This window comes from Solanum pennellii, chromosome 9, assembly GCF_001406875.1.
Source record: "Solanum pennellii chromosome 9, SPENNV200".
Taxonomy (NCBI): domain Eukaryota; kingdom Viridiplantae; phylum Streptophyta; class Magnoliopsida; order Solanales; family Solanaceae; genus Solanum; species Solanum pennellii.
The window spans coordinates 4672079-4679988 of record NC_028645.1 but is presented as its reverse complement, the minus strand read 5'-3'; positions in this window follow the sequence as shown (position 1 = coordinate 4679988).

Sequence of the window (7910 nt, the reverse complement as noted above, 5' to 3'; positions counted from 1 at the left end):
ACACTTATAAGGATTGATGTTTCTTCATCAGTCCATTTATCAGCCGCTGAACCACGTGATTTATTCATTTTTTTACGTTTCTACAATAAAACATCAACATGACAACACATCAAAGCATGTCTTTACTAAAAATGAAAGACGTACGAACACGATTGAAAGTATATTACCCTGTTAACCGAAAAAGGTGAAGTCATAGAGTTCTCATCGGAAATCTCAAAACCAGCTTCAGGAATAATGGGCATGACAAAACTTAACAAACAAGCCCGAAAAATTAGTTGCGCCAGTCGAATGAAAAAATAAAACACAAGGAGAAAAGATTCTTATCATTCGTAACTTTTAAACCTAGACAAGAGAACATATTCATACAAATCAATTCAAGCAAGTTCAATCTAAACAAAATTCACTATAAGAAAAAATATGTAGATTTTTACAAATTACCTTCAATTTTTTTCTCTAGAGAGTACTGCCACAGAGCTTTTACTATGGTTGTTCAACTAATTTTTTGGATATAAAAGTCCATGTATGTATATGCTCTATATAATAGAAAAGTGTATTAATTGAGTTAGTTGGCAGATGGGGAGCTAATTTAATTGAGTGAGTTGGCAGATGGGGAGCTAATTGAATTGGTTGGTGTCAATAAATATATTATTTTTGTAAAATGAAAAGTTAAGGGTAAAAATTGAATTTCTATAACTTTCCAAATAATGAAATTTGGCCCAAATACTAGTTTTTTCTAGTATTTGGGAATTTGGAAAATTTGCCAAAACAATTTGCCAAGTAATAAAAAAGTGTATGGACAAACAAAATTTGCCAAGTTTTTTCCCAAGTTTTACTTGCAAAATTTGTGGCCAAACGGGCCCTAAGAGAAGATCCATATTTGAAATTTCCAAAAGCAAAGATATTGAGTCTCCCAAAATCAAGAAAGCAAAGACTTCTAGAGAAAAGAGAGAAAGGAAGAAAGAAAGAAAGGTAAAAAATACCCTTGCAGGGTCTGTGAAAGGTGGGAAGGAAAATATTCCAACAAAAAAAGGAAAATTCTTACAATAAAGAAGTGAATAAAAGAAAAGCTCCAACGAATAAAGACTCAAAAGAAGAAGAAAAAAAAAAGAACAGAAGAAGAGAAAAGCTCAAAAAAAAAATAGAAAAAAAGGAAGGAAAAAGCGTTAAAAATGAGAATTCAAAAGAATTTGAGATGGCGGAGAACAATGAAGAGGATATAACGCCAAAGGCGTACCAATCATTAAGAGCACAAATTCTGTGTGACGCTCAAGGAGGAATTCAGTTACTTTTATCTCAAATAAATATCCTACCCATCCCTAAGCCTACGTTACAAGTCAATGACAATCCCTACATGATCTAATTCCAAATGTTCTCACATTAGTGGAGATTTACATAAGGGTCAAACAAATGGTATCACAGTTGTGTGCATTGAACATTCTTGTGAGTGTGAGTGCACTTTGAAAAATGTCCTATAATCAAATGTTTCAAATATGTGTGAAATAGGACTAGCCTTTGTCGTGAGGGCACTTGAAACATGAGGATTGATACAATTCAAATCTTTGTTTGAAACAAGATGAACAGATCTTGTTGATCCTTAAATATATTTGAGGTACCACTTGAAGCTGTAGGAATTACCTTGCTTCAATCTTTTAAAAAAAAAATTACATGCAATTCTAACTGTTGGTACCGATCGAGGTGAAGATTTGACTATCTCATCATTTTTTTTTATTTTTTGAAAAAGAAAAAAAAAGAAAAAAAATTGTCTTTTGAGTTGTTCATTATAAAAGGTGTTGTTAAGTTAGTCTTATATGTGTGAGACACTTAGTTTACTTCATTAATTGTCCATTCCAAAAATGTGATATATCTTGTTTTTAGGCTTTGAATATAGCAAGAAATACCATTTGCATATTTCATCATGTTCATATTGTGCATTTTCTACTGATAATCTTTCAGATTCTTTGCAGCACTCTTCATCCACAAGATTGGAACTACATTTGACTTGATACCTGCCTCGACAAGATATGAAGGCGCCACGATGGCTCGGTCATATACTCAGTGTGATTATTACTTCTCCTTACAATAAAAACTAGGACAGAATTTTTAAAAATATTTCAAAAAATCACAATAGAGATAACCAACAACTCAATATTGAAGATCATTTTGAGACTTGCCATAATTCTAACTGGGACAGAATTTTGAGAAGGACCTCAAAATTTTGATAAGTGCTGCGAGAAGCTTGATAGCAACTACAAAGATCATGCATCGAGAGTTAATTCATGCATCACTAGTTAATATTCATACATTGAGAATCAATTCAAGCATCACTAGTTAATATTCATGCATCGCGAGTTAATATTCATGCATCACGAGTTAATTCATGCATCGCGAGAAGATTTCATATCTCGCAAAAATGTATGCATCGCAACAAGATTTCATACCTTGCGGAATTTATGCATTGCGGGAAGATATTCATGCCCCGCAGAAGATCATGCATCGAGAGTCAATTCATGCATCACTAGTTAATTCATGCATCGCGAGTTAATATTCATGCATCGCGAGAAGATTTCGTACCTCGCAGAAAATTCATGCATTGCGAGAAGATTTCATACCTCGCAGAAATGTATGCATCGCAAGAAGATTTCATACCTTGCAGAATTTATGCATTGCGTGAAGATATTTATGCCCCGCAGAAGATCATGTATCGAGAGTCAATTCATGCATCACTAATTAATATTCATGCATCACTAGTTAATATTAATGCATCGCGAGTTAATTCACGCATCACTAGTTAATATTCATGCATCGCGAGAAGATTTCATACCTCGCAGAAGATCATGCATCGAGAGTTAATATTCATGCATCGCGAGAAGATTCAATTCCTCGCAAAAGTTTACATATCGCAAGAAGATTTCATACCTTGCGGAATTTATGCATCGCGAGAAGATTCCATCCCTCACAAAATTTTACGCATTGCGAGAAGATTTCATCCCTCACAAATTTTTATGCATCGCGAGAAGATTTCATCCCTCGCGAAAATTTTATGCATCGCGAGAAGATTCCATCCCTCGCAAAAGTTTACATATCGCAAGAAGATTTCATCCCTTGCGGAATTCATGCATCGCGAGAAGATTTCATCCCTCGCGAAAATTTTATGCATCGCGAGAAGATTCCATCCCTCGCAAAAGTTTACATATCGCAAGAAGATTTCATCCCTTGCGGAATTCATGCATCGCGAGAAGATTTCATCCCTCGCGAAAATTTTATGCATCGCGAGAAGATTCCATCCCTCGCAAAAGTTTACATATCGCAAGAAGATTTCATCCCTTGCGGAATTCATGCATCGCGAGAAGATTTCATCCCTCGCGAAAATTTTATGCATCGCGAGAAGATTCCATCCCTCGCAAAAGTTTACATATCGCAAGAAGATTTCATCCCTTGCGGAATTCATGCATCGCGAGAAGATTTCATCCCTCGCGAAAATTTTATGCATCGCGAGAAGATTCCATCCCTCGCAAAAGTTTACATATCGCAAGAAGATTTCATCCCTTGCGGAATTCATGCATCGCGAGAAGATTTCATCCCTCGCGAAAATTTTATGCATCGCGAGAAGATTCCATCCCTCGCAAAAGTTTACATATCGCAAGAAGATTTCATCCCTTGCGGAATTCATGCATCGCGAGAAGATTTCATCCCTCGCGAAAATTTTATGCATCGCGAGAAGATTCCATCCCTCGCAAAAGTTTACATATCGCAAGAAGATTTCATCCCTTGCGGAATTCATGCATCGCGAGAAGATTTCATCCCTCGCGAAAATTTTATGCATCGCGAGAAGATTCCATCCCTCGCAAAAGTTTACATATCGCAAGAAGATTTCATCCCTTGCGGAATTCATGCATCGCGAGAAGATTTCATCCCTCGCGAAAATTTTATGCATCGCGAGAAGATTCCATCCCTCGCAAAAGTTTACATATCGCAAGAAGATTTCATCCCTTGCGGAATTCATGCATCGCGAGAAGATTTCATCCCTCGCGAAAATTTTATGCATCGCGAGAAGATTCCATCCCTCGCAAAAGTTTACATATCGCAAGAAGATTTCATCCCTTGCGGAATTCATGCATCGCGAGAAGATTTCATCCCTCGCGAAAATTTTATGCATCGCGAGAAGATTCCATCCCTCGCAAAAGTTTACATATCGCAAGAAGATTTCATCCCTTGCGGAATTCATGCATCGCGAGAAGATTTCATCCCTCGCGAAAATTTTATGCATCGCGAGAAGATTCCATCCCTCGCAAAAGTTTACATATCGCAAGAAGATTTCATCCCTTGCGGAATTCATGCATCGCGAGAAGATTTCATCCCTCGCGAAAATTTTATGCATCGCGAGAAGATTCCATCCCTCGCAAAAGTTTACATATCGCAAGAAGATTTCATCCCTTGCGGAATTCATGCATCGCGAGAAGATTTCATCCCTCGCGAAAATTTTATGCATCGCGAGAAGATTCCATCCCTCGCAAAAGTTTACATATCGCAAGAAGATTTCATCCCTTGCGGAATTCATGCATCGCGAGAAGATTTCATCCCTCGCGAAAATTTTATGCATCGCGAGAAGATTCCATCCCTCGCAAAAGTTTACATATCGCAAGAAGATTTCATCCCTTGCGGAATTCATGCATCGCGAGAAGATTTCATCCCTCGCGAAAATTTTATGCATCGCGAGAAGATTCCATCCCTCGCAAAAGTTTACATATCGCAAGAAGATTTCATCCCTTGCGGAATTCATGCATCGCGAGAAGATTTCATCCCTCGCGAAAATTTTATGCATCGCGAGAAGATTCCATCCCTCGCAAAAGTTTACATATCGCAAGAAGATTTCATCCCTTGCGGAATTCATGCATCGCGAGAAGATTTCATCCCTCGCGAAAATTTTATGCATCGCGAGAAGATTCCATCCCTCGCAAAAGTTTACATATCGCAAGAAGATTTCATACCTTGCGGAATTCATGCATCGCGAGAAGATTTCATCCCTCGCAAAATTTTATGCGTCGCGAGAAGATTCCATCCATCGCAAAAGTTTAAATATCGCAAGAAGATTTCATACCTTGCGGAATTCATGCATCGCGAGAAGATTTCATCCCTCGCAAATTTTATGCATCGCGAGAAGATTCAATTCCTCGCAAAAGTTTACATATCGCTAGAAGATTTCATACCTTGTGGAATTTGTGTATCGCGAGAAGATTTCATCCCTCGTAAAATTTTATGCAATGCGAGAAGATCCCATCCCTCACAAAATTTTATACATCGCGAGAAGATTTCATCCCTCGCAAAATTTGCGCATCGCGGGAAGATATTCATGCCCCGCAAGCAATCATGCACTGCTAGAAAAGGAATCGTGCATCTCAAAGGAAATGTTTATCCCTCAACGTCAACTGACGTTAAATGCCGATGAGAGAAATTTAGTGTCAACACGGTGGAAGACACCGTCTCCCATTTAAATTGCATTTTTAAGCTGATGAGTTTTATCTTAGTCATTGTCAAGAGCATTCGAAAGGACGAATTTCTTCAAAAAAAAAAAAACAGGTGCAAACTACTTCAACAAGGATGCAACACATCATAGAGCCTTTTGGAGACAAGTCTGGGATTGACTTCCACCACATGCAACCACACTTCTCTACAAAGGACATGTGTTCGATCAAAATTGGGTTTGTCAATTTCCGGTTTCACAATTTCTTTCATCAATCATACACAACGAAAGGACAGTTGTTGACACCCAATTTTGGCCTAGCATTTTAAAAATTCGTGATTTTAAAGTTTTATTTATTTAATAGCAAATTTTGGTCCGATGATTTTAAAATTAATACATTTTGAGTCAAATACAAAAAAAAATTAGGAATTCTATCTTTTAATTTTGGGCCACAATATTGAGCCCATAGCTTAGGCCAATAATTTTTTGGTGTGGATAATATTTGTGGGTAGAGGATGAAAACAGAATAATTCATTTTATCTAAAAAGAAAAAAAATAGAAAAAAAATAAAAAAATCGGCCTTTCCCACATCGTTTCTCAAACAATTTTCAATTTTGCAACAGTCCCACATCGGTATTTCATTCTTTTTGAGGATTTTTGGGTTTCTATATAAATCCACTTCATTCACTATTTTTAGGAGAGAATTTTGGAGGGAAAGACCAAAGAGTACCCATAAAATTTTGAGAATTCTTGGTTCCATAGTTCAAGATTTTAAAGTGTTTTTTGTGTTTTTTTCGAGTTGAGGAGGTGGAGTCGTCTCCTTCAAACTCGTAGTTCCGATTCGCTGCCCAGAACCAGGTAAATGTTTTTTCTTACCCTTGTTTTATTTAATTCCCAGCTCTTTTATGTTTTCTATTTATTATATGTAGCTTGTTTTATTTTTTAATTTAATGTAATTCTAAAAGTCAATTAATATTTGTGTTTATTGTAGTTTTAATATTAGCATTATTTTACGGTTGGATGTTTATTTATTTATTATTATTATTATTTTAAAATTGTTAGTCAACTATTTGCTATCTTAACTTTTCAGGGTTTTGTTATTATTCTATTTTAATGTTATTTTAAATTTTTATATATTACGTTATTGTTGTTTCCATTTCTAATTATGTTTTAGTTTGGTTGTTGTTTTCCATATTCTCTTTGGATAAGTTTATTATATTTTGTTGATGTTCAGGTTATATTAAATATATTTGTTAAATGACCAATGAAAAATCTATCCGTTGGGTTTAGAGGTCCTTCCATATTAAAAGACGGAAATCTAATCTAAGTTTATATATAAATTTAGTTGTTGAAATTGGCTGATGAAGAAATTACCGTCGATTTCCAAGGCCTCCCATGTTAATAAGATGGATTTTTATCTTTTAGTTTTATTATTTGAGTATTCATTTTTAATCATATTTATTCTTTACTAACTCTTTTATTAAGTGTGTTTACAGGTACCCAAAACTCGCTTCCTTGAAGCTATTCGAAAAAAGCTCGAATTATATTTTATTTCATTATTATGTAAATATTGACGTTAGGCAAACCTTAAGCCGATGATTATTATTTTATTTTATTGTTTATATTGCATGTTTATATTTGTACATTATTTTATTCTCTTCCTCAATTTGGAAAAAAATGAATTCAGTCGGGAACCACAATTGTGGATTTCGAATGGTGCCTAACCCCTTCCCTTCTGAATAATTTGAACCCCTTACCTAGAATCAAATTGGTTTCGTATATTAATAATTGGTTTCCTAGTTTTCCTAAAATTAGGTGGCGACTTTTTTATAAAACTCGTTTATTTTTAAAAATTTGTTAAAATTGAAACAATTAATTATTTTCGAGTTGCCGCGACGTTTCGCCCTATTTTGATAGTGTAGGGATGTAAACATTGGGGAGGAACTGAATCTTGCCAGAAGACTTACTGCAAAACAGATATCTGGTCGAGTATTGTTAGCAACGTACATTAGTGCCCTAATCGCACTAAGATAAGGAGTTTCATCACCAAGAAGCTATTCATCGTTCTCTTGAGGTCGAAATGGATCTGAATTGATGTCAAGCGATCTTACCACCATTTGAGTACTCAATGGATGTGAGTTATCCATGTAAAAATGCTTTAGTATCTTTTCTGTGTACGTTGATTGATGAACAAGTATTCTATTTGAAAAATTCTCAATCTGTAGGCCAAGACAAAATTTTATCTTGCCGAGATCTTTCATTTCAAATTCTTTTTTCAGACACTCAACATCTTCTAACAGCTCTTTACGAGTGCCAATGATGTTCAAATCATCAACATACACATCTATTATTATAAATTCAGACCTAGACCGTTTAATGAAAATGCAAGGACAAATCGGGTCATTTTTGTACCCTTTCTTTAACAAATATTCACTCAGACGATTGTACC